Genomic DNA, 27,935 nt, shown 5'->3' on the forward strand with positions numbered 1-27,935 from the left:
GCTTAGCTCGCCTCTCCTCACTTTCTTTCTGCAGGAGCTCGCTGCCGGCGCCCAGGTGTCCTGACACGCCCCGCAAGGTTCCACGCTTTGTTCTCTATCCTGCCCTCGTTTTGCATGTAGTCTGCGTGACTTGGGCCTCTATCTTTCCTACGGCTGCATCCCTCAGTCCTGCGTTCATGTCACCGTAGTGTGGAGATGGCATTCGGGACAATGTGCTGTGACCTCGCACTGACGCCATTCCCTTCCTACCCCGCCAACCTGGCTTCCTCCTCCACCCCATGGAATAAACCAGATTGCTGCCAGTGGGAGGGAAATAGGGCCCCAAGGTTAATGAGGCAGTCCCTTACATTTATGGGTGGAATTTCTGTTTATGATGAATGTATGGATTTTGGATGACCACCTCTTAAGGTGATACTATAGGGGGATGGAGAGACAGTCTTTTCCTTAGAGATCCATCCAGTTTCGGGGAAGACATATATATATATATATATATATATATATATATATATATATACATACAGTTAATATTAAAAAGATGATTGCTAAATCTATAACAGAGAGGAGGGGCAAAAGATGTACGCAGGCTATGAAAACGTTTGGTGGAGCAGGGCCCTGAGCTGGCCCTTTAAAAATGGATAGGATTCGTTAAGACCCTTGTCTGAATTGGTAGAGCCTTCCAGAGTTCTGAAAATGATCAGGGGGGTCGGTTTTGCAGACAAAACCCGTTAAGAATTACTGTGAAAACCTGGAAGCCTAAAGTTTTAAGATATGTCAAATTATTTTTCAGGTGACCTGTACTGTCAAATAGTACTACATTTATCAGACGTATATAATCCAAAATAATGTGTCCACCTATAAAACGCTAATTTACCTCGGAATTCTCGTGCAGATGTTCACACAATTTATGGCACACCAGCAGGTAAATGTTTGTTGCTTTAAATGTTTTATCAAAAAGAATTTGTGTTTGGGGAACTCAAATGATGCAGCTTGAATTAGTCTCCAGGGATAAATCCATAGGATCCTGAATTTCTTCAGTTTTAACACTCAACACACTTTAATGTAATTACTACTTCAATACACTGTCTTCCCTGCTATACTCTAAGCTCTGAGGGAGCAGAGACCTTGTTGTGTGGATTCCCAGCACCTGGCATGCTGCCTGATGCATAGCAGACACTCATTAAGTATTGCTCAACCAGGAATGAATGATCAAGCGTTGAATTTGTGCCTATGTGGAACCTATGACCTATCTTTATACTTACTTGTTTTCAACTTTTTAATTAATAAACATAAACAAGGGAAGTGTGCCCCAGGGAACACTAGAGCTGGTTAAATTAGCCTCTGCTAATATTTGAATACCTCTGTGGCTCAGGCAGTTTTTAGTGTTTTGGCAAAATCTGAATGTCACCGAACCCTGAAATTTATTGATGTTGTCTCCTAATATGTCTGTTTTAGCTTTCTAAATATTTCATTTAAACAATGCAGGCGGTAGAGTGGAAAGGACCCTAAACTAAGCTTCAGGGTACCCTGGGTTCTTCTCTGAAGGCTATTGCTCACTTTACTTCTTTGAGCCTTTGTTTCTTAATGTGTAAGGTGAAAGGGATGGACTAGGTCATTGCTGAGGTTCTTTTTAGCTCTAAGCCTCCACTATCCCCTCAGTTCCTTGCAGGAACGTAATTCTGGGGCATACAACGCTATCTCACTCCTCACTTCCCACACACAACCTCCCCTTCCCCTGGGCCCCATTCAGGGTCTGTGTTTTCCATACAGTTTTCCATATCACCATACAGCTGGTGATAGGTAAAAATAGCTGTTTTCTGACTATGAGACAAATTGACTGAAAGCTATCAGGAGAGCTTGCTCTTCAAGTTGTCTTTCCATTAATGATGATGGGTTTAATGATTCCATCCGGATTCTTTCTGGTTTCGCTCATGACTGCATGCCAACCCAAAGGGAGGAAATATAGAAACCCTGACAAAAGGTCTATGGACTGATTGGTGTAACGTAAACATGATCAAATGTAAACCTAGGACGTTGAGAATGAGTGTCAAAACACCACCCAAGTGGCCTGGAATTTAGGAGACTGTTTGACATTTCGTCACTTACAGTAATTAAACTGGGAGACTTCAGGGGACCTGGCATTTCAGATATGAAAAGAAGGAAGAAAAGCTATGTGGACTGAGAATGGACACACAGTGTGAATTCAGGGAATTTCTGTGGGTAGAATGCAAGGTCCGATGGTTTATAGAAAAAGTTTCAGAGTTTTATTTATTGTTAAAACAACATTAAGAAATGTTTCAACAGGAAAAATTTTTTTCACTCCCATTCTTACAAATTAACACATTTTCATTTGCCTCGATTTATTTCAATCAGTAACCATATGGTCAGTAAGTATTTTATTTCTCAATTTTAAGATCTTTGTGGTCAGGTCAAGATATTGTTAGAAATAAAGTAAAGACAATGGAATATTACTCAGCAGTAAAAAGAAACAAAACTGAGTTATTTGTAGTGAGGTGGATGGACCTAGAGTCTGTCATACAGAGTGAAGTAAGTCAGAAAGCGAAAAACAAATACCGTATGCTAACACATATATATCAAATCTAAAAAAAAAAAAAATTGGTACTGATGAACCTAGTTGCAGGGCAGGAATAAAGATGTAGACATAGAGCATGGACTTGAGGACATGGGGTGGGAGGGGGAAGCTGGGGTGAAGTGAGAGTAGCATCGACATATATACAGTACCGAATGTAAAATAGTTGGCTAGTGGGAAGCAGCAGCATAGCACAGGGAGATCAGCTTCTTGCTTTGCGATGACCTAGAGGGGTGGGATAGGGAGGGTGGGAGGGAGGCTCAGGAGGGAGGAGATATGGGGACATGTGTATGCGTATGGCTGATTCACTTTGTTGTACAGCAGAAACTAACACAGTATTGTGAAGCAATTATACTCCAATAAAGGTCTATTAAAAAAAAAAAAGAACATATTATATAACAACATTTTTGTCTTCCCAACTGAAAATTGTTAATTTGTCATATTCTTATATTTTTTTAACTGTGTGTGTGTGTGTGTGTGTGGTTTAATATCATTATAAACTCATGGATTGAAACACATTTGATATGTTTCATTCATTGCAATTATTTTTCTTATTGATAACCAGATTGCCCCAAAATAATCCCATTCAGGTTGGCTCCTGAGTCATTTTGACATGACCAAACATTGATCCGCTTTCTGTCACTTTAGTTTTGCTTTTTCTACAATTTCAATAAATAGAATCATAGAGTAGAGTCAACTTTTGTTTCTGGTTTCTTCCTGTTAACATGATATGTTAAGATTCATCCATGTTGTTGTGTGTACCAGTACATAGTTCACTCCTTTTTTTTGCCAAGTAGTGTTCTGTTGATGGATATTCTACAATTTGTTTATCCAGTCAATAGTTAAGGGACATTTGGGTTGTTTCTGGTTTTGCTTATTAAAAATAAAATGAGGATGGAAGTTCATGTAGAAATCTTTGTGTGGACATGTGTTTTCCTTTTTGGATCTCTTGGACCTAGGACTGGAAATGCTGAGTCATATGACAAGTGTATGTTTAGCATTATAGTAAACTTCCCATCTGTTTTCCAAAGTGGCTTATCATTTTACACCCCCATCAGCAGACTGTGAGAGTTCCAATTGCTCTGTATCCTTGGCAATACACAATATTATCAATTAAAAAAACTTTAGCCATTCTAGTTGTTATGATATCTTATGGTGGTTTTAATTTGCATTTCCCTGATGATATTAAGCATCTTTTCATATTCTTTTTGGCCATTTATATATCTTCTTTTGCAAAGTGCCTGTTCAACTCTTTTGCCCATTAAAAAATATTAGGTTATTTTTCTTATTACTGAGTCGTAAAAGTTCTTCTATATTCAGAACAAAAGTTCTTTGTCAATATATTTATTTCAGACATTTTTTTCTCCCAATCTGTGGCTTGTGTTTTCATTTTCTTAACAGTGTCTTTTTGTTTGCTTTTTTTTAAATTTTTGTTTTGTTTTTTGGCCATGCCACTCGTCATGCAGGATCTTAACTGGACCACCAGGGAATTCTCTACAGTATCTTCTGAAGAACAGAAGTTTTTAACTTTGGTAAAATACAGTTTATCATTCTCTTTCATTTATGGTGTGTTATTTTTTGTGTTCTATTTAAGAAATCTTTACTATTAGTTATCAATACAATAGAGTTTCTCCCATGTTTTCTCCTAGAAGTTTTATATCTTTAAGTTTTACATTTCAGTTAGTAATCCTTTTTAAGGTAATTTTTGTGTATAGTGTGAAGTAAAGAACAAAGTTAATTGTTGTGCATATGGATGTCCAATTGTTCCGGCGCAATTTATTTATTTGTTTATTTTTGGCTACGTTAGGTCTTTGTTGCTGCGCATGGGCTTTCTCGGCGAGCGGGGGCTGTTCTTCATTGCGATGCGCGGGCTTCTCATTGCGGTGGCTTCTCTTGTTGCGGAGCACGGGCTCTAGGTGCATGGGCTTCAGTAGCTGTGCCGCACAGGCTCACTAGTTGTGGCTTGCGGGCTTAGTTGCTCTGCGGCATGTGGGATCTTCCCGGACCAGGGCTTGAACTCGTGTCCTCTGCATTGGCAGGTGGATTCTTAACCACTGCGCCACCAGGTAAGTCCTCCATTGAATTATTGACATCTTGGCTGCTGTATTGTAAGACAATTGGCTATATATGTGTGGGTCAATTTTGGACTTATATTCTGTTCCATTTATATTTATGTCTATCTTTATATCAATACCAGACTATCACAATTTCTGTAACTATATAGTTACTCTTGAAATCAGATAGTGTAAGTCTTCTAGCTGTCTTCTTCTTCAGAATTGTTTTGACTATCCTAGGTCCTTTGCATTTCCATATAAATTTTATTTAATTAATTAATTTTGGCTATGCTGTGTGGCTTGTGGGATATTAGTTCCCCCACCAGGGATTGAACCCCAGGCTCCCCAGCAGTGAAAGCACCGAGTCCTAACCACTGGACTGCCAGGATATTCCCTCCATATAAATTTTAGAATCATGTTCTTGATTTCTACAAAAAGCCTTTTGAAATTTTGACTGGAATACATTGAATACATATTTAGGGGAGAACTGAAAACAACATTGACTCTTCTGATTCATGAATACTGTTTATTGTGCCATCATTTTAGATCATCTTTAATTTTTCTCAGCAAATTTTGTAACTTTCATTGTACAGGTCTATATATTTAATAAATTTATCCTTAAGTACATATATCCTTCACATTCATAAGAACATTTTTCTGAGGTCTTAGAGAACACCCCATTTTTGGGAACCCTACAATAGCATTTACTCTCTGATTAAATGTACCTGAAAAATTTAAACAATCAGCTTGATATCTGTAATGAATGTAACAATGTGCTTGAGAAGGAGTTAAGAACCTCAATGCCAGGCCAAAATACACACCCCGTCTAGACATCTGGCTAAGTGCTTTGCTTTCATTGCCCACCAACCTTCAAGATAGTTTCATTCAAATTTCCACCTCATTAAAAATGACAAATCCTTATATCATGGATTTTTAGGGTCTCTCTCAAGATAAAACCCTGAGTTCTGAGTGCCAATAGTCCATGGCTGTTTCTATCACAATGTCTACCTTTCTCTTACCCATGTGTTTACAAGTCTCTCTCCCTGACTAAATGAGTTCTTCTGGGGTAGGAGCCTTGTTTGCTTGTAACCCCAGTACCAGGAAGTGCCAGGCATAATAAATATTTTTTGGTAAATATTTGATGGATGAATAGTCAAGGTTAATTTTCAGGTCTCAAGAAAGAAGACCGTTAAAGCTGAGGGGAGCAGATGGTGGAAGCGAGGTCAAGAATAGGAATCAGCACCTGGAATCCTAAAAGGCTGCAGTGCAGTGGGAAGTTGGAACACAGGAGGTAACCGGGCATCATCCAAATTAGTTCTGGCAGACAGTTTCTTGCATCTTCTTGTATGTTTTAAAAAGCTGGATATTCTTAAAGGCAATGTCCAAGTAATTGACAAAGTCATCTTAGGCCCACTGAATTTCTTTTCATTTCAGTAGATATTTATTTAATTCTTACTTACGTGCCAGGCACTCTGCTAAACAATGGGGAGAAAAATGAGTAAGGTAACATTTCTCTCCTCAAGGAACTCACTATCTAGTGATAGTGAGGACAAATGATTCTAATACAATACACAATGATAGAGGAGAGAATTGAATGTTCTAAGAAGTGGAAGGAGGAGGTGGGGTGGTTAGAAAAGGTGTCTAGGAGAAAATGATGCCTGATCTGAATTTTTTTTAAGACAATTTTTAAAGAGCACTTTTAGGTTCACAGCAAAATGAGAAGAAGGTATAGAGATTTCCCATATACCTCTTGCCCACCCACATGGACAACCTCCCCTACTATAACAGGATGGTACATTTGTTACAATTGATGAACCTACATTTAAAAATTTTTAATTTATTTATTATTATTATTTTTAACATCTTTATTGGAGTGTAATTGCTTCACAATGGTGTGTTAGTTTCTGCTTTATAACAAAGTGAATCAGCTATACATATACATATATCCCCATATCTCCTCCCTCTTGTGTCTCACTCCCACCCTCCCTATCCCACCCCTCTAGGTGGTCACAAAGCACGGAGCTGATCTCCTTGTGCTATGCGGCTGCTTCCCACTAGCCATCTATTTTACATTTGTTAGTATATATAAGTCCATGCCACTCTCACTTCATCCCAGCTTACCCTTCCCCCTCCCCATGTCCTCAAGTCCATTCTCTACGTCCTGCCCCTAGTTGATGAACCTACACTGACACATCATAATTACCCAAAGTCCATAAATTGCATTAGGGTTTACTCTTGGTATTGTACTTTCTGTGGGTTTGGACAAATGTATAATGATATGTATCCAACATTACAATATCACACAGTGTTTTCACTGCCCTAAAATTTCTCTGTGTTCCACCTATTCCTCCCTACCCGCTCCCTCTCCAAACCCTGGCAACCACTGTCTTTTTTTTTAATGCCGCCATAGTTTTGCCTTCTCCAAACATCATGTAGTTGGAATCATACAGCATATGGCCTTTTCAGATTAGCTTCTTTTACTTAGTAACATGCATTTAAGATTCCTCCATGTCTTTTCATGGCTTGATAGCTCATTGCTTTTCAGTGATAAACAATATTCTATTGAATGGATATACCATTTGCCTTTTGAAGAATATCTTGGTTGCTTCCAAGTTCTGGCTATTATGAACGAAGCTGCCTTAAACATCCATGTGCAGGTGTTCATGTGGACCTAGGTTTTCAACTCATTTGGGTAAATACCAAGAAGCATGATTGCTGGGTTATATGGTAAGAGTATGTTTAGTTTTGAAGAAACCACCAACTGGTCTTCCAAAGTGGCTAAACCATTTAGCATTTCCACCAGCCAATGGCATATTCTTCTCAGCACTTGATGTTGTCAGTGTTCTGGATTTTGACTTTTTTTTTTTTTTTTTGATCGCACAGTTCAGCATGCAGAACTACCCCCTCCAGAGATGCAACCCGCAGTAGAAGCTCAGAGTCTTAACCACTGGACCACTAGGAAGTCCTGGATTTTGACTATTTTAATAGGTATGTAGTGATATTCTCGTTGTTTTATTTGCAATTCCCTAATGATGTATGATGTGGAGCATTTTTTCATATGCATATTTGCCGTCTGTATATTTTCTTTGGTAAGGAATCTGTTAAGGACTTTGGCCCATTTTTAAAATCAGGTTGTTTGTTTCTTTATTGTTGAGTTTTAAAAGTTCTTTATATATTTAGGATAACAGTCCTTTATCAGATGTCTTTTGCAAATATTCTCTCCCATTCTGTGGCTTGTCTTTTTAGTCTTTTGACATTGTCTTTTGTGGTACAGAAGTTTTTATTTTAATGGAGTCCAGTTTATCAATTATTTCCCTCATGGACTGTGCCTTTGGCATTGTATTTTTTTAAATTTATTTAGTCATTTATTTTTGGCTGTGTATTTTTTAAAAAATTTATTTAGTCGTTTATTTTTGGCTGCGTTGGGTCTTCATTGCTTTCTCTAGCTGCGGTGAGTGGGGGCTACTCTTCGTTGTGGTGCACGGGCTTCTCATTGCGGTGGCTTCTTTTGCTGTGGAGCATGGGCTCTAGGTGTGCAGGCTTCAGTAGTTGCAGCATGCAGGCTCAGTAGTTGTGGCTCGCAGGCTCTAGAGCGCAGGCTCAGTAGTTGTGGTGCACGGGCTTAGTTGCTCTGCGGCATGTGGGATCTTCCCGGACCAGGGCTCAAACCCATGTCCCCTGCATTGGCAGGCGGATTCTTAACCACTGCACCACCAGGGAAGTCCCTTGGCGTTGTATTAATATCTAAAAGATCATCTAGGTTTTTCTTCTATGTTATTTTCTAGGAGTTTGCATTTTTCTTTATCTTTGGTTTTCTGTAGTTTGAAAATGCTATGCCTAGGTGTAGGTTTTTTACATCTATATTTCTCGTTGTTCTCCAATCTCCCTGGATCTGTGATTTTGTGTCTGACATTAATTTGGAGAAATTCTGAGTCATTATTGTTTCAAATATTCCTCTTGTTCCTTTCTCGATTTCTTCTCTTTTTGTTATTTCCATTATGCATATCTTATACTTTTTGTAGTTGTCCTACAGTCCTTGGATATCCTATTCTGTTTTTTTCAATCTTTATTCTCTTTGCTCTTCAGTTTTGGAGACTTCTATTGATACGTCCTCAAGCTCAGAGTTTCTTTCCTCAGCCATGACCAGTCTACTAATAAGCCATGAAAGACATTCTTCATTTCTGTTACAGTGTTTTTGATCTCTAGCATTTATTTTTGATTCTTTCTTAGAATTTCCATCTCTTTTCTTACATTACCCATCTGTTCTTGCATGCTGTCTACTTTATCCCTTAGAGTCCTTAGTACATTAATCATAGTTGTTCTAAATTCCAGGTCTGATCATTCTAACAACTCTGGTTAGATGTCTGGTTTCGATGCTTGCACTATCTCTTCAAATTGCGGTTTGTTTTTTTTTTTGCTTTTTAATATGCCTTTTAATTTTTCTTGATTGCTGAACATGATGTACTAGCTAAAAGGAACTGCTATAAATAGGCCTTTAGTAATGTGATGGTAAGGTATGGGGGGAGTGGAAGCATTGTGTACCTGAACTGAGTCTTAAAGAATAAATAGGAAGGACTTCCCTGGTGGTGCAGTGGTTAAGAATCCACCTGCCAATGCAGGGGACACAGGTTTGATACCTGGTCTGGGAAGATCCCACATGCCACGGAGCAACAAAGCCTGTGTGCCACAACTCTTGAGCCTGCGCTATAGAGCCCGTGAGCCACAACTACTGAGCCCGTGTGCCGCAACTACTGAAGCCTGCACACACAGAGCCCGTGCTCTGCAACAAGAAAAGCCACCACAATGAGAAGTCCGCGCACCACAAGGAAGAGTAGTCCCCGTTCACTGCAACTAGAGAAAGCCCGCATGCAGCAATGAAGACCCGACACAGCCAAAAATAAATAGATTAATTAATTAATTAAAACAAAAAGAATAAATAGGAATTGCCAGGTATAAAGCAGAGAGGGTAAAGGAGAGAAGTAAGGGGCCAGCAAGATTAAAGGCTTGAAGAGAAGAGGCAGCAGGAGAAAAATCTCCCTTGCTTAATATCTCTCAGGAGTAAAATATTATGGTGATAACTTCATATTAGCGGTCTCCTTCACCAGATTGGGATCATGCCTGACTCAGCTTTATTTTCTTCACTTTGACTAACACAGAGCATGGATTCTGTGTACAATGCGCTGTAAAACTAATAAATAATAATTTCCCAATGACATGGGACCTCTCTGCTGTCAGAGAATCACCCTGGACAAGCATAAGCTGGGCCTGGGGTCACATAAGTCCAGCCTCAGTCTTACACTGGTAAATAAATTAGAATTGCCTCAAATCATGGATGGTCCTATTACCACTATTCTTTCTACTATTACAGCTATCACATCATCTATCTATCTATCTAGCTAGCTAGCTATATCTATATATTTACATATATTTATATACAGATATATATAGATGGTAGTTTATATATATTATGTACTGCTTATGTATACATATAATATATATAAATATATAATTTATATACACACATATAATTACGACTTCAAATTTTAAAATTACTTTCATATACATTATCCTAGTTGATCCTACTATATTGATCCTAATACTACTATATTATGACTACTGTAAATAGAAAAGAGAGAAGTAACAACAAAGAGATTTTAGTCAATCAGTTAACAAATAGTTATGTGTCAGACTGTGCAAGCCACCTCAGGGATACAAAAGGCATATTGAAATAACAGAATTCATAGATAAAAGGATTATTTGGTCCAGCTGTCTCATTTTATAGACAAGTACTACAGGTACGGGAGGTCAAACTTTTTGGACCCTGCTTACAGACTCCAGGATTTCATAACAATCTAGTAGTAATGCTAAAATGAAAACATGTGAAACAATTCAAAAGCAATTAGGCAGTGAATAGTATCGTCCTGACAGAAGGGGAAAAAATCCGTGAAGAAGTAAGATGACAGAACTAAGTATCAGACACAGTCCTGGGAACTTCCATATGATCTTTATTAATCCTCAGAAAACACATCATCATCATCATCATCACCATTTTATGATAAAACTAAAGCTGAAAGAAGTCAGGTAATTTACCAAAAGCCCCACAGCAAGTGGTGGATCTGGAATTCAGAGCCAGTTCCTTCTAAATCCAACACTTACGTTATTTAAACTTTTAACCACTGAAGTAGAACAGGCATGGCCTCTGTGTGGGATGAGAAAAAGCTTTTCAAAAGTGCTGAAAAAAAAAAAGTGCTGGAAAAAAAAGGAGAGTAGGATCAAAGTAAGCAGGGCATTGCAAAGAGGAAATTGTTACGTAGATAGGCAATAGGGAACGTTCGCAGGCACTTAAGTATAAGGAGTAACATAATCATTATCGGGGAACTTGAAAGTTAGAAGGCATCTCAGGTGAGAAGTCATGTAGAAATCTATTTATAGCACAACTTACAGATATTTACTCAAATTCTGATTTAAGTAGTCACTTGACAGGGAATTTTCTTCTAAGGCCAGCGTATTACTCGCCAGCCCTAATTATTGATAGCTCTTTGGTAAGCATACTTTGTATTTCTTCAATCAAAAGAACATAACAGCTCAGGACCAAGCTCAGAGCTTTGTGGCTCACTGCTGGAGATCTTCTAAGTTAAAACAAAGGCAAGAATCCACACCTGTGCATCCACCCATTCTTTCACAATACTCACTGAATGTTTCTGTGTGCTGGTCGCTTTCTAGCGGATGGGGCTACAGAGCTCTCTGCCCTCTTGGAGCTTCACTATGCCCTCTTACTTGATAGGATTTTCAGTATCACCAAACCATTTTGGATTTTTGTGCCTTCCCTCCTAACACACCAGACTTGTTAAAAGAGTTCTTTCTTTTTAACACTACATTGGGGTCACAGAGTAAAATTCTCCAACTGCCATCTGTTTATGTCAGCTAAGTACCATAAAGAAGTTTCCACCATAATGATCCTCTGGAGCTAGGAAAACTACCACGAGACCTAAATCTTTGGCTGGTCATTAACGTCTAACTATGGTCTTTATTTCTTGTGGTGAAATAACATGCCTTTCCTTGCCTAATCCCTTCCTGGTGTGTATCAACATTATTTAATGTCTTCTAATTCAGTCATTTTTTATTTTATTTATTTATTTATTAAAAAAATTTTTTTTGGTTGCATTAGGTTTTTGTTACTACATGTGGGCTTTCTCTAGTTGCGGCAAGCGGGGGCTACTCTTCATTACAGTGTGCGGACTTCTCATTGCAATGGCTTCTCTTGTTGCAGGCACAGGCTCTAGGCACGCAGGCTTCAGTAGTTGCAGCATGCAGCCTCAATAGATGTGGCATGCAGGCTCAGTAATGTGGCGCAAGGGCTTAGTTGCTCTGCAGCATGTGGGATCTTCCCGGACCAGGGCTCGAACCTGTGTCCCCTGCGTTGGCAGGCAGATTCTTGACCACTGTGCCACCAGGGAAGTCCTCAGTCACTTTTAAAATAAATATGCCTATAAATATTGAACTTTAAAAAATCTTACTTATTTATTCCATTCACTCTGCTGTTGTAGATAGCCAGTCAGCCAGAGGTATTAGTGCAATTTTCAAGGACTTAAGCTAAAATTTCTAAAATAAGGAAATTATCTAAGATCTTTATCAAAACCCTCTAGGATCCACCCACCTCTGTTACTTTTTTCATTAAGGTCTCTTGATTCCAGATTCGAACTACACTCTTTTTAAAAAAAATTATTCTATTGAAGTATAGTTTATTTACAATGTTGTGTTAATTTCTGCTGTACAGCAAAGTGATTCAGTTATACATATATACACATTCTTTTTCATATTCTTTTCTATTATGGTTTATCACAAGATATTTAATATAGTTTCCTGTGCCAACTACACTCTTGAGAGTTCATCAAACAGTACCACAGTTGTCTAGCGCCTGTCTCTGGTCCCCTCCTCTTAATTTCCCTGTCTGAGCATAGGTCCGGAAGAGACCTTCCTCTTTCTTCCCCATCTTTCTGCCTTCCCCATCCTAAGTCCCCACATGCTCAGATGCAGGTACTTGGCCCATGACGTTGCCCTTTCCCTTTCTCTCCACCAAAAACTCCTGGGGTTCCTTGGCTCTGATTCTACAGTGCAGTGACTCACTCTCCTTTTCTCTTAAAGTCCAGTTTCCTTATCATGGCTTTGGGTTCCCTTCTCCCTTTTAGGTCCTGAACTGCCTCCCCAGCTTCATCTCCCACCCCTCCAGTCTACACTCCATCTGCTCCACCCTTCCATCTACCTGACTGTTCCCAGGCATTCTCCACTCGTGCATTTTCCCTTGTCTTTGCTCTGGCTGTCCTCTGCCTTCAGTGTCCTTTTTACCATCCTTTACCCATGGAAATTCTACTTCTTCTTAAAGCTTTGCTGAGTCCTAATAGCCCTTCCTCTGTAAAGCTTCCCCTGCTTCCCCAGTTAGAACAAATCAGAACTGACTGCAGTTCCCCACTCTGCTTTTATTTTCCAGTGCTACCTGCTCAGGATATCTTTCTTCATGTAAAAGTTATCATATTATGTAGGTAAGGACTGTATTCTCAGCAAGGTATCAAATTGGAAAACAATTGTTAAATTATTTGATCTAAGGTGTTAATTAGCTGATTAAGTTTAACTTACAAATATAGGAGGCAGGTAATTACAGTAGACAGACTATATCATTGAGAGTCAGGAGACCTGGATTTGGATCTCAGCTCTGATTCCTCCCTTTATCGCTCCTGACCTCCCTTTCTTCCTTCCCAAAATGAGGTTGGCAAAGTAAACACCAGCCAGGTCATGCAGGGCCTTGCAGCCCATGCTAACTGTAAACAGGAATCATTAAAAGATCCTAAGGAGAGGATTGAGAAGATCAGGTTTCTGCTTTGGAGGGATTTTTGGTTGGTTTGTTTGTTTTTGTAAAATATACATAACACTTACCACTTTAATTATTTTTAGGTGTATAGTTCAGTGGCATTAAGTACATTCACATTGTTGTGAAACTATCACCACCACCCATCTCCAGAACTTTTTCATCTTCCTAAAGTTAGATTCGGTATCTATTAAAAAATAACTCCGCATTCTCCTCTCCCCCTACCCCTGGCAACCACCATTCTACTTTCTGTCTCTATGAATTTGACTCTTCTAGGTACCTCATATGAATGGAATCATACAGTATTTGTCCTTTTGTGTCTGGCTTATTTCACTCAGCATAATATCTTTAAGGTTCATCATGTTGTAGCATGTGTCATAATTTCCTTCATTTTTAAGGCTGAAGCATATTCCATTGAATGTATATACAAAAAACCCCTCATGTTTTGTTTATCCATTCATACATCAGTGGACATTTGTGTTTTTTCCATCTTTGGCTATTGTGAATAATGCTCCTATGAATGTACAAATATCTGTTCAAGTCTTTGCTTTCAATTCTTTTGAATACATACCCATAAGTAGAATTGCTGGATTGTATGATAATTCTTTTGTTTGTTTGTTTGGACGTGCTGCAGGGATTTTAGGATCTTAGTTCCCTGACCAGGGATTGAACCCGGGCCCTCAGCAGTGAAAGTGCGGAGTCCTAAATACTGGACCACCAGGGAATTCCCTAATTCTTTAATTTTTTGAGGAACTGCCACACTGTTTTTCACAGTGGCTTCACCATTTTCCATTCCCATCAGCAATGCACAAGGGTTCCAATTTCTGCATATCTTTGTCAACACTTGTTCTTTTCTTTCCTTTTCTTTCTCCCTTCCTTCCATCCTTCCTCTTTCTTTTTCTTTCTTTCTTTCTTTCTTTCTTTCTTTCTTTCTTTCTTTCTTTCTTTCATCTCTCTCTCTTCCTTTCTCCCTCTCTCCCTCCATCTTTCCCTCCCTCCTTCCCTTCCTTCCTCTTCCTTCTTTCTTCTTTCTTCCTTCCTTCTCCCTTCCCTTCTTTTTCTCTTTTACTTTTCTTTTCCCTTTCTTCTTTCTTTCTTTCATCATCCTAATGAATGTGAAGTGGTATCTCATTGTGGTTTTTTTTTTTTTTTTGCAGTACACAGGCCTCTCACTGTTGTGGCCTCTCCCGTTGCTGGAGCACAGGCTCTGGACGCGCAGGCTCAGTGGCCATGGCTCACGGGCCCAGCCACTGCGCAGCATGTGGGATCTTCCCGGACCGGGGCACGAAACCATGTCCCCTGCATCGGCAGGCGGACTCTCAACCACTGCACCACCAGGGAAGCCCCCTCATTGTGGTTTTGATTTGCACTTCCCTAATGATTAGTGATGTTGAGCATCTTTTCATGTGCTTATTGACCATCTGTATATCTTTTTTGGAGAAAAAGTCCATTCAAGTCCTTTGCTCATTTTTAATTGGTTTGTTTGTTTTTCTGTTGATGAGTTGTAGGAGTTCTTTGTATTTTGGATATTAATCCTTTATCAGGTATTTGCAAATATTTTCTCCCACTCCATGGGTTGTCTTTTCACTCTGTTGATAGTGTTCTTTGATGCACAAAGTGTTTTTTTTTTTAATAAATTTATTTATTTACTTATTTATTTTTGGCTGTCTCGGGTCTTCGTTTCTGTGCGAGGGCTTTCTCTAGTTGTGGCAAGTAGGGGCCACTCTTCATCGCGGTGCGCGGGCCTCTCACTGTCGCAGCCTCTCTTGTTGTGGAGCAAAGGCTCCAGACACACAGGCTCAGTAGTTGTGGCTCATGGGCCTAGTTGCTCCGCGGCATGTGGGATCTTCTCAGACCAGGGCTCAAACTCGTGTCCCCTGTATTGGCAGGAAGATTCTCAGCCACTGCGCCACCAGGGAAGCCCCACAAAGTGTTTTTAATTTTGATGAAGTCCAATTTATTTATTTTTTCTTTTGTTGCCTGTGGTTTTGGTGTTGTATCCAAGAAATCATTGCCAAATCCAATGTCATAAAGCTTCTCTTCTACTATGTTTTCTTCTAAGAGATTTATAGTTTTAGCTTCTACGTTTAGATCTTTCATCCATTTTGAGTTTTTTTTTTTTTTTTTTTTGCAGTACGTGGGCCTCTCACTGTTGTGGCATCTCCCGTTGCGGAGCACAGGCTCCAGACATGCAGGCTCAGCGGCCATGGTCACGGGCCCAGCTGCTCTGCGGCATGTGGGATCCTCCCAGACCAGGGCACAATCCCATGTCCCCTGCATCGGCAGGCGGACTCTCAACCACTGCGCCACCAGGGAAGCCCCTTGAGTTAATTTTTGTATACGGTGTACGGTAAGAGTCCAATTTCATTCTTTGGCATGTGGATATCCAGCACCATTTGTTGAAAATCCACTTTCTGTTTTTAAAAGATCATTTTGGTTACTTTATGAGGATGCATTGTGGGGGTAAAGGTAGAAGCAGGGAGAAGAGTCAGAAGGGTATCACAGTAGTCCAGGTGAGAGATGATAGTGTAGAGATGATAATGATGTAGAAATATGGTAGATAAAGTAAATAGCAGTAGACATGGAGAAGAGAAAATGGATTTTAAAATATTTTGGAGGTAGAACTGATAGCATCTTTTCATGCCTCGAATATAAGATAGCAGGGAAAGGAAGGATAAAGACTTACTTAAATGTTTGACTTGAGTTTCAGGAGGGATGGAAGTGACTGTGTGAACTTGGTTAAATCACGTTCAGCTGTCTGAGCCTCAATTAGTTTATTTGCAAAATGGCAAAAATAGTAAAAATATCAACCCCACCATATCACATAATTGAAAGGGTAATATAAGATAATAAATACGAAAAAATTTTGAAACATTTAAAGCAATAAAACAAGTAGGGGCTGATTGTATTTTCATTGTGGAATTTGGATTTTAACAGAGGGATTCACGGAGACAATAGACTAATTTAACCTCAAGGAATAATAACATTGATGGCGGAATTTCAGACGCTGTAGTTATCACTCAAGCAAAGACCTTTTCTGGTGTCTCTCAAATCACAACATGCAGGTAATTACTGCATTCCCCAGACTTTCTAGTCATACAGTTTGGTCATAGCTCTACTTTACAGAATTGTAATTGAACCAGGGGCTTAATAACAACAAAAGTCACATTTGCACAGTACCTCATAGCTTTAAAGTCCCTTTACCATCTTATTTAATGCTCACTTAACCCTATGATTTGGTATTATTATTCCTCATTTTCAGATGAGAAAACTCAGAGGTTGAATAACTTGGCCACTATTAGCCAGTAAGTGAAGGACATGTGATTCAAACCAGGTCTTTTGACTCAAAATACTATGTTTCTACTACACCAAGAATGTGAGGCTACACAGATCCTACATTTCGTCTTTAGATTCCCAAAGGTCCTCATGTTTTTCTTGGTTTGTTTTTCTAAACCCTTGGCAATTGTTGAAACATAAGACACGTGTTTCTCCATCTGGTTTTAGTGCCTTCATAAAATTAATAACGTAAGAGTATGATGAGCCCTTCCATATTAATTGAGAAAATATGACCATCCTACAAATTTTATTGACTTTGTGGTCCCATCATAATGGTATACTTGGGTTTTATCTGAGTAGATCAAGCACTGGAAAATCCATTTACTCACCACGAATAAAGTAGTGTCAGTTCAGTTTGATTTATTTTCTGCAAGTCTGTAAGAGTATCCCTAATTGTAGCAACTGTTGCCCTCAGCTTGCCCCCAGAGGTAGGTATAGAAGACCTTTAAACTGTAGGCAGACTCATATCAGCTGAGGATCTTGTTAAAATGTAGGTTCTGACACAATAAGCTTAGGGTAGGTCCTGTGATTATGTATTTCTAACAAGCTAGTAGATGATACCCCAGCTGTTGGTCCTTGAACCCATATTCTGAGTAGCAAGGACCTAGGGGCTACAGTCTCTCTGGTGTTAGTCTTGCCCCAGTGGTCAGTCCTTGGAGCTGAAGCCTACCATCCCAGCTCTAGCTCTATGTGATTTCTGGATTAGTCCTTTAGTTCTCCTCACTGAAACTATAGGCCTATCCTGAACCTCACCATTGGGTTAAGTGACAACCTATACAATTCTTCCCAGACTACCCTTTCTGGGGGCGAGGCCCCATCTCTGGTCCTGCTCATTAGGTTCTGTTTCAAACTAATGGCTCCATTATTAACATTGTCATGGTGCGTTGGTGCTTGCTATCTTGTCTCACCCCGAAGATAGAGCCTCTTGGATCTCAGTGTTGACTCAGAGGGAGACAGGATTTACCATGCCTTCACTGACATTGACCTGAATCACTGGTCACCCTCCACAGGGAGGCTGTCTAGACTCCCTCACCCTGATTCCACTTGTTTCTGGCAAGAGATGAGGTAAAGACTTGTAGGTAGGATTTGACGGGAGCGAGACCGGAGGTAAGAAGGTTCTGAATTAATATGGCAAACTGAGCACATCCATCTAATTTCACTCCCTCTCAAAGCACGACTATCAATACAGTAATGGTATTTTTAAAAGAAAAAAGACTCACTAGGACAGGAAGAACAGTAGGTAATAATCAAAGCGTTATTAGTTTGAAAGAACAGAGTAGGCTCAATGCCTAACTGGCAGTGGGCAAATCTGAGAGCCAACCTGAATTACATCACAAAATCCTCAGAAGGCACAGGGGTTGACAGCACTAAGTACCTCTGGAACTGGGGGTGGGGGTGGGGCTGGACTAAAATGAGGAGGGTTGTGTGAAAGCTAAGTGCGAAAGATAGATTTCCCACCCCATAGCATTGGTTGAGCCTGTCCCTCATCCCAGGAGAATATTTGAGTTATATTCTCTGGAGAAGGTAAAACAGAGAGGTTCTGGACTGGAGGACGGGAGGCACAGTAAAGCAGGAGGATGAAATGACTCTTCATATACTGAATGCTGGGTACGCAGAGTCCCTAACCTTTTTTCCCACTTGGCTCCCAGTACATACGCCTTTACTATCAAGGCAGGTGGTTGAAAGAAATTTCTCTGGGGAATCTTGTTCTCAACAAATGACCCATGCAGTTCACCCCTATAGTGAAGCTCAAAGTCAGCAAGCCCCACGGGTGTGCTCAGAGATTTCAACAGATATTTATTTCCTCATTCTTTTTTTTTTTTTTTTTTTTTTTTTGCGGTACGCGGGCCTCTCACTGTTGTGGCCTCTCCCGTTGCGGAGCACAGGCTCCTGACGCGCAGGCTCAGCGGCCATGGCTCATGGGCCCAGCCGCTCCGCGGCACGTGGGATCTTCCCAGACCCGGGCACGAACCCGTGTCCCCTGCATCGGCAGGCGGACTCTCAACCACTGCACCACCAGGGAAGCCCTACTTCCTCATTCTTAACCAAGAGCCAAGCAGAAGCCAAAGTTACTAGATATCTGAGAAAAGACTCTAATATTGAAGACAGAGAACAAAACAAAACACAAATTTTTTCCATGATATTTTCATGGGAAAAAATGTAAATTTTTTGATACCTCAAAAAGAGTATCATGGGGACTTCCCTGGTGGCACAGTGGTTAAGAGTCCACCTGCCAATGATGGGGACTCAGGTTCGAGCCCTGGTCTGGGAAGATCCCACATGCCATGGAGCAACTAAGCCTGTGTGCCACAACTACTGAGCCTGCGTACCACAACTACTGAAGCCCGCGCACCTAGGGCCTGTGCTCCGCAGCAAGTGAAGCCACTGCAATGAGAAGCCCATGCACTGCAACGAAGAGTAGCCCCCGCTAGCCACAACTTGAGAAAGCCCACGCGCAACAATGAAGACCCAACGCAGACAAAAATAAATAAATTAGTTAATTAATTTAAAAAAAAAGAAAAAGAGGGCTTCCCTGGTGGTGCAGTGGTTGAGAATCCGCCTGCCAATGCAGGGGACACGGGTTTGTGCCCCGGTCCGGGAGGATCCCGCATGCCGTGGAGCGGCTGGGCCCGTGAGCCATGGCCACTGAGCCTGTGCATCCGGAGCCTGTGCTCCGCAACGGGAGAGGCCACGACAGTGAGAGTCCCTCGTACCGCAAAAAAAAAAAAAAAGAGTATCATGGTAGGGAATTCTCTGGCAGTCCAGTGGTTAGGGCTCAGCGCTTTCACTGCCAAGGGCCCGGGGAACTAAGCTCCCACAAGCTGCGTGGCATGGCCAAACAAACAAACCAAAAAAGAGAGAGAGAGAGAGAATATATAAGGTGAAGCCCACCTAAAATGTATTGTTGGAGAATGGTGTGGAGATCTTGGACACCAAGATCTAATGGGTGTCCTCGTTGCTACAGGGTGTCATTGCTTGTAGGCCTCTCATAGGACAGAGCTAGGAAATAACCGTATCTGTACCTATATGTGTATACACAACACTATCATCATCTCTCAGTATCTGTGTTAAGCTAAACACGAGTTCATACTAATAGCTCTCACTATAATCCAGTATCACATGGTTCACTCTAGCTTTCCCTCCTTTCCTAACTGTACCCTCTCACTCCAACAGTAAGAAAGCGGGTTCCCATCGTCTGCCATTCATATACTTATTTGTTCATTCCCGGTCTATGCGTAGAGTGGTTTTAGAATTGTTAACCCATACCTCCAAGGAAAACGACTTTATCAACCTGAGGACAAAGCTTAAGTATAGTTCCTTTTCAGTCTTCCAGTTTCCAGAGTTTCCAAAGTTACTTAAGTCAGCACCTCTTTTTCCTCACCCACTTCAGTGAAATAATGTCATTTATAATATAGATTCTTTTGTAATAGTCTATATTCCATCCTAGAATCTTCTGTCCTCCTGGTTGATTTTTTAAAATTTTCATACATTAAGATTCAGTCTTTGTGCTATAAAGTTCTACCAGTTTTTATAAATGGGTAGTGTCATGAACAGTATATATTTCAGGAATAAGGTGCAATAAAATATATGAAAAAAACCCTTAGGGTGGGCAAGGGAAGAAGATAAGGAAGAAGCAAATAAATAGATTGTAAATTATTGGCAACGTTCCATTTTTAACGTTAGACAGTGAATTCATTATATAAATAAATAAGACCATACTTGGATCAGGATCAGTGTTAGTAGCACATACATACCGAAGATTATGAATTATGATTATAAGCAAAGTGTATGGACTTCCTATCCCCATCAAGGAGGAAAAGGGGCCGTCTAGTTTCCCCAGGTGTTTTAATCAAAAGGATCAGAAACTACCCAAGCATTCCTTGATGGATAAATGGACAAACAGAATGTAGTCTGTGTACAGTGCAATATTACTCAGCCTTAAAGAGTAAGGAGATTCTCTGGAATTCTCTGGTGGGCCGGTGGTTAGAACTCTGTGCTTTCAATGCCAAGGACTTGGGTTCAGTCCCTGGTCAGGGAACTAAAATCCCACAAGGTGAATGGCGTGGTAAAAAAAAAAAAAAAAAAAGGAAATTCTGTCACATGCTACAACATGGATGAACCTTGAGGACATTATACTAAGTGAAATAAACCAGTCACAAAAGGACAAGCACTGTATGATTCCACTTACATGAGGTACTAGAGTAGTCACATTTATAGAGACAGAAAGTAGAATGATGGTTACCAGGGGCTTGGAGAGGGGAATGGGGAGTTAGTGTTTAATAAGTACAAAATTTCAGTTGGGGAAGATGAAAAAGTTCTGGAGATGGATGGCAGTGACAGTTGCACAACGATATGAATGCAACTTGCAGCTTAATGCAACTGAACTGTGCACTTAAAAATAGCTAAAATGGGGCTTCCCTGGTGGCACAGTGGTTGAGAGTCTGCCTGCCAATGCAGGGGACACGGGTTCGTGCCCCATTCCGGGAGGATCCCACATGCTGCGGAGTGGCTAGACCCGTGAGCCATGGCCGCTGAGCCTGTGCGTCCAGAGCCTGTGCTCCGCAACGGGAGAGGCCACAACAGTGAGAGGCCCGCGTACTGCAAAAAAAAAAAAAAAAAAAAAAGCTAAAATGGTGCATTTTGTGTTTTATGTATATTATATTTTATATATATATATATATATATATAATATATATAATCCCCCTCCAAAAAAAGACAAAGACTGAAGAAACAAGTTTGCCCTTCCCCAATAGGAGTCTGAGTGAACTGGTATGTAGGGATTAAGACCATGTCTCCATGAGTTCTTTTACCCCAACATCAAGAGAGCATAAGGGGTGTAATTCCCTGGTGGTCCAGTGGTTAGGACTCCACGCTTTCACTGGGTTTCACTGCTGTGGGCCCAGGTTCGATCCCTGGTCAGTGAACTAAGATCCCATAAGCCGTGTGGCATGGCCAACAAAAAATAGAGAGTGCAGGGTGTGCCTGTGTAACTGGTCCGTGCACTGAACTAAGACCACACAACTCTCAGGTCTTCTATTCACATCATGTGATCAAAGAGGGGATCTCTAACCTTAGACTAACCCCTGGTTTCCTGAGAAATCCCAACTCCTTCAGCAGGTATCAAAGTGGATTCTGCATCTGGTGTAAATGTGCCCCTCCACCAACAGGGCCAAGAGTGAACCTGAGCTCCTGAGAACTTGATTATAACCTTCCCCTTCCATCAGGCTTTCTACCTACATCATCAGAGAACAAGAGGGGTACATGAACTGGGACTGAGATCTTGAATCCCTAGACTTCCTTGCCTCTATTAACAGGGGTAAAAAATAATACCCAGACACCCACCACTCCCTATTCCCTAACCACACTGAACAGACTTGAACTTCTGCCTTGAATCCCTTGGAACTAATCCCATTATGTTTTTGATCTCTGTTTATATCAATCACCATGAAGTTGGGAGAGGCAATCCCTTGTGTGTCCTGGACATCCCTGCAGAGGGTACCAACTGCGAGACTTATCCCATGTTATTGAGCAGTTTCGATAGTCAGAGGAGCAACTAAGTAGCTCAAGGTGACCACGGCGTGACTGCTGTTTGCTTGCTCAACTGTTCCTTCTGCGGAGAGGGGGGCTGGCTTGTCTGCTGCTTACTATAAAAGATACTGAGGCTTGGGCCTGAAATTCTTAGCTGTGGCACAACCCACTACATGTGCAGCGTCCATCTGGGCCTATTATATCATCCTGTGGGGCCTAAGGGCAAGGGGAATCAGCACAGTTAGGCTGATACTCCTGCTGTTTGCTGTGCTGTAAGAAACTGTTTTGCTCTGATCCATTAAGTTTCAATGTCAACTTTTAGCCACCAAGGAGTTGTGGCAGACCAACCTGCTTGCTTGCCTAGTTATCACCTTTGGAGTCTTGTTACTTCTTGCCTTCCTCAGTGAGGTTGGGGTTCTTCCATGACACCCCGTATCCCACATTGGAAGCCCCATAAAGATTGGCATATCCCCTACTCTGTCCCCCCCACCCCTCCCAACTCCTAAAATTCTTCCACTATTTACTCTAAATTTTATGATCCATTATCAGCAAAATCACCTATATTCTCAAATATTTCTTGAACATTCCCTTCATCTTTTTGCATTTAAAGTGGTGGCTGTATGTATATACTCCCACGACTGTCATATTATTGGGCCTGGACATCAGGTAGGTGTCCTGCTATTTTCAGATCATTCTCAGTCTTTCCTCCCTGATAACCTCAAGCTCAGAATCTCATGTTTTCAGACATCACCCACTCTCTGTAATAGCTTTGGGCATCTTCTGATATTCTTCTCATCCCAATATACCCACCTCATGTATTTACTATTTTATTTTATTTCTTTACTTTTTTACTTTCAATGTCATTAGTTTTGTTTCCTTTACTTTTAGATGTCAAAGAAGGAACTGCATATCTATCAGTTCAACTCTCAGATGCAATAAGGCCACCAATGGTATCGTAATAAACTGAAATGTTTTTATTATCTTTTTTGCCTTTCCAAGAGAGGCAGTCTAATGATGAATACCGACCTCAATGCTTACTCACCTTGGGACCTTTCTGAGCATCAGTGACTCATCTACAGAATGGGATAAAACCACCAGGGCAATGAAGAAAATAAAGAGAAAAGCCACAGAACACAGAGTATTTGGTTAATGCTAGTCTACTTGGATCAGAATATTATTTGAGAGGAGGAGGAAAACCCATTTTCTCTTCCCACGTTGGATGATGTGACCCCTGCAGTTTTTAAAATAAATTTATTTATTTATTTATTTTTGGCTGCATTGGGTCTTCGTTGCTGCACGTGGGCTTTCTCTAGTTGTGTCGAGCAAGGGCTACTCTTCATTGCAGTGCGCAGGTTTCTCATTGCGGTGGCTTCTCTTGCTTCTCTTTATTTTATTGGCCTTATCCCCCAATCTACATTGCCAGATTATTTATTATAATAATATAATAATATGTATATAATAATATAAAATAAATATAAATTGCTTATTTAGAAGAATTTAAACTTACAGAAAAGCTGCAAGAATAGTTCAAGCAACCAAATGAACACCTTAGATTCAACAATTGTTAATATTTTTTCACATTTGCATATTAAAATAAATATATCCTCATCTTCCCATATGAAAATAAAATTACCCGTGTGTTAGAATATATTAGAATATAATGTGCACTGCAAATGGTGCAGTGAAAAAGTATGTGTGTTTGTGTGTATACCTTTGGAAGATAGTATATATATGAATATGCATACTTTGTTGGAGATAGTTGCAAACTTTGTGATATTTTATAACAGGGTTTTTAATTTTGATTAGACTATCTTAAAGTTTGTGTGGAAGAAAAAATGTTTAAAAATAACCAAGAAAATTATGAAAAAGAACAACAGTGATAAAGTAGCCATAATAGATATTTATATTATAAAGCCTCTGTAATAAAATATATGAGAACAGAATAGATTATCCAGAAATATATCAAAAATATATGATTTTTTTTATATTAAAAATGCTAGTTGAACTTATTGGAGAAAAGTGGCTTTAATAAATGGCCTAGAGGGAAAATGAAGTTTGATCATTACCTCACATCATATGCAAAAAAACCCCTGCTTAAACGTAAACAATTAAAATTATAGAAGAAAATTTAGGCACCTACACACAGACAAACTAAATGTTACGTAACCTGTAAATCAACACAGGAGACCCAGGAGCTATAAAGGAATAGATTTAACAATACCAGAAAAACCCCAAAAACTGTTTGTGGAAAACGATTCCATAAACAAAGAGACTGTTAATATGTTAAGAAAAGTTTTTTTTTTTTTTTTTAGTATTTATTTATTTATTTGGCTGCGTTGGGTCTTAGATGCGACACGTGGGATCTTTGCTGCGGCACACAGGCTTCTCTCTAGGTGTGGTGCACAGGCTCCAGAGTACACGGGCTCAGTAGTTACCATGCGCGAGCTTAGTTGCCCCTTGGCATGTGAGATCTTAGTTCCCCGACCAGGGATAGAACCCATGTCCCCTGCACTGGAAGGTGGATTCTTAACCACTGGACCACCAGGGAAGTCCCAAGAAAAGTTTCTGCAATACAAAGAACGTATAAGGACTAAGACCTATAAATGTAAAGAATTTTCACAATGTGGTAACAAAAAGACAACACATAGAAAAGTGGACAAAAGATATAAATGGACAATTCACAGAAGAGCAAATGCAAATGACAAGAAGACATATAAACAGATGCTCATCTTCCCAGCAGTCAGAGAAATGCAAATTCAAGTACAATGCTGTCATTTACACCTATCAAATTGGTAAGAACTAAAAAGAGTAATACTGCCTACTGCTGACAGTGGCATAGAAAGGAAGGACTCTCATGGTGGTGGAAATATGAACGTTGTTGACTTTTTGAAAGCAATATGGAAACATCTGTTAGAATTTAAAATGCTGTATAAACAACAAGGTCCTACTGTATAGCACAGGGAACTATATTCAATATCCTGTGATAAACCATAATGGAAAAGAATATGAAAAAGTATGTATACATATGTATAACTGAATCACTTTGTTGTACAGTAGAAATTAACACATTGTAAATCAACTATATGTCAATAAAATTAAAAAAAATAAAAAGATTGAATCATTAAAAAAACATTTTTAATGCACATACCCTTCAAGCAAGCAATCCCACTGCCAGGAATCTATCTTGTAAACAGTCAAGGGTGACAATTATTGAGTACTTATTTTGTGCCAAGTTCTGTTCCATGCACAATAATATATTATCTCATTTAATCCTCACAACAACCCTGTGAGGTATTATTATCCTTGTTTTGTAGGGAGTAATGAAGAACCCGTGGCACAGAGAGATCAGGTGACTTGCTCAAGGAGACACAGATCATAAGTAAAGAGCTAGGTTTCAAATCTAGGCTGTCTGAATTCAGGACTTGTACTCCTAGCCACCAACTAAATCCTCCTTTCATAACAGAAATAAAAGCACCAGGGTGGGAGGAATAAGCTCAAGGGTGTGCTCTGCAGCATTGTTTGTAATAGCAAGAACCAGATGCAAGGGGAATAACCAGCCACAGGGAATGTTTGATTAAACTGTGGACCATTCATACCATGGAATGTTACCCAATCATGAAAGAGAATGTATTAGATCTATGTCAGTTGATTTAGAGGGATTTCCACAATATACTAAGTGAGAAAAGCAAGATAGAGAGAAATACATAATCTCATTTTGTTTTGTAAAACAAAGACAAATGCCCTCAGTATTATGAAGACAAACAACCCAATCTAAAAATGGGCAAAAGATCTGAACAGACATCTTACCAAAGAAAACATACACATGGCAAATACTCAGGTGAAAAGATGCTCCACATCATATATCACTAGGGAATTGCAAATAAAACAACGAGATACCACTACACACCTATTAGAAGGGTCAGAATCCAGAACATTGACAACACCGAATGCTGGCAAGGATGTGCAGCAATAGGAACGCTCATTCATTGCTGGTGGGAATTCAGAACTGTACAGCCACTTTGGAAGACAGTTTGGTGGTATCTTACAAAATGAAACAAATTCTTACCATATGATCCAGCAATCAGCAATCATGCTCCTTGGAATTTATCCAATGAGTTGAAAACTTAAGTCCACATGAAAACCTGCACATGAATACTTAAGGCAGTTTTATTCATAATTGCCAGAACTTGGAAGCAGCCAAGATGTCCTTCAGTAGGCGAGTGAATAAACAAACTGTGGTATATCCAGACAATGGAATATTATTCAGCACTGAAAAGAAATGTGCTATCAAGACATGAAAAGACAGAAGAAACGTAAATGCATATTACTAAGTGAAAGAAGTCAATCTGAAAAGGCTGTATACTATAGGATTCTAACTATAGGACATTTATAAAAGGCAAAACTATGGAAACAGTAAAAAGATCACTGGTTGGGGTGTGGAGGAAGGAATGAACAGGTGGAACATAGGGGAATTTTTAGGGCAGTGAAACTATTCTGTATGATACTGTAATGGTGGATACATGTCATTATACATTTGAAGATGTATGGACCACACATACACAGACCTTAGCTATGGACCATACATACACAGACCTTAGTTAATAATAATGTGTCAATATTGACTCATCAATCGTAACAAATGTACCACACTAAAGTATGATGTTAATAAAATAGGAAATGTGGGTGCGGGAGTGGTAAGGGGTATTTGGGAACTGTGTACTTTCTGCTCAGTTTTTCTGTAAACCTGACTGCTCAAAAAATTAGTCTATTGATTAAAAACAAACAAGCAAATCCCCTAATGTGTCTTTCTGTATTTATCATCTACATATCATCACATGTGCATTGAGAAAGCTAAGGAAGAGAACACACCTGGGTTTGAGGGGGTGATGGTGGGAATGGGAGCGGGTCCAATATAGACTGAATTTTGAGTAAACGCATAAAATTCAGAATTCTGAGCCAAGAAAACATTCCAACTAAACAAGGAGGAAACGAGCCCAGGGTGGTACACAGAAGATCTGGAACTGCATCCAAACTCATTTCTTAGCCACACTGGTTAAGGGTTATTACCAGTTTCTAAATTTGAAAATTGTACGTAGTTTGTATTAAAAACAAAGCAACAACCAACCAAACAAAAAGGTGGCTATTATTAAGAAATGTCCTGTTCTGATCTCCCATATGTGTCCATATCTCACCCATCTCTCAAGATCCAATTGAAATATCCATTTCCACAAAGCTTCCCTGATTGTAACCGCTGAAAAGAAAATTTCTCCTTCCTCTGAGATTCCATAATACTTCACCTGTGTCTTCTGTGGGCATCTGGCATTGCATCTGTATGAATACATGTCTTAGCACTATGTGGGGCACTCCCTGATGGAAATAAACCTTCTTAAGGGCATGTTTGTTAAGGATTTTATTTAGAATGAACTCATAACCTGGAATGAGAAACATAATACAATTCACCACAGAGTTAACTTGAACAAAATTGTTTGCGACCTACTAAAAGCTAGTTTAGAGTAGGGTTCTTATAGTAATTTCTAGTTCTTTTCTTACTGAGGTCTTTAAGCAG

At 39.9% G+C, this 27,935-nt stretch overlaps 1 long non-coding RNA gene across 4 annotated transcripts; it reads left to right on the forward strand.

The window, feature by feature from the left end:
* The first annotated feature begins 12 nt into the window (after positions 1-12).
* LOC113607130 (uncharacterized) lies at positions 13-23,635 on the forward strand. 4 transcript variants are annotated; one of them, XR_003427821.1, is made up of 7 exons: positions 14-77; positions 788-919; positions 4,054-4,119; positions 5,812-5,932; positions 7,525-7,629; positions 22,292-22,408; positions 23,258-23,635. It is a non-coding gene; the product is annotated as an uncharacterized LOC113607130 (long non-coding RNA). The 4 variants fall into 4 exon arrangements; XR_003427822.1 differs by having other exon boundaries at positions 23,369-23,635; XR_003427824.1 differs by lacking the exon at positions 4,054-4,119 and having other exon boundaries at positions 13-77.
* The last annotated feature ends 4,300 nt before the right edge of the window (positions 23,636-27,935 follow it).

This window comes from Aethalodelphis obliquidens, unplaced genomic scaffold, assembly GCF_003676395.1.
Source record: "Aethalodelphis obliquidens isolate GAN/ISIS:26980383/991018 unplaced genomic scaffold, ASM367639v1 scaffold46, whole genome shotgun sequence".
NCBI classification, from domain to species: domain Eukaryota; kingdom Metazoa; phylum Chordata; class Mammalia; order Artiodactyla; family Delphinidae; genus Aethalodelphis; species Aethalodelphis obliquidens.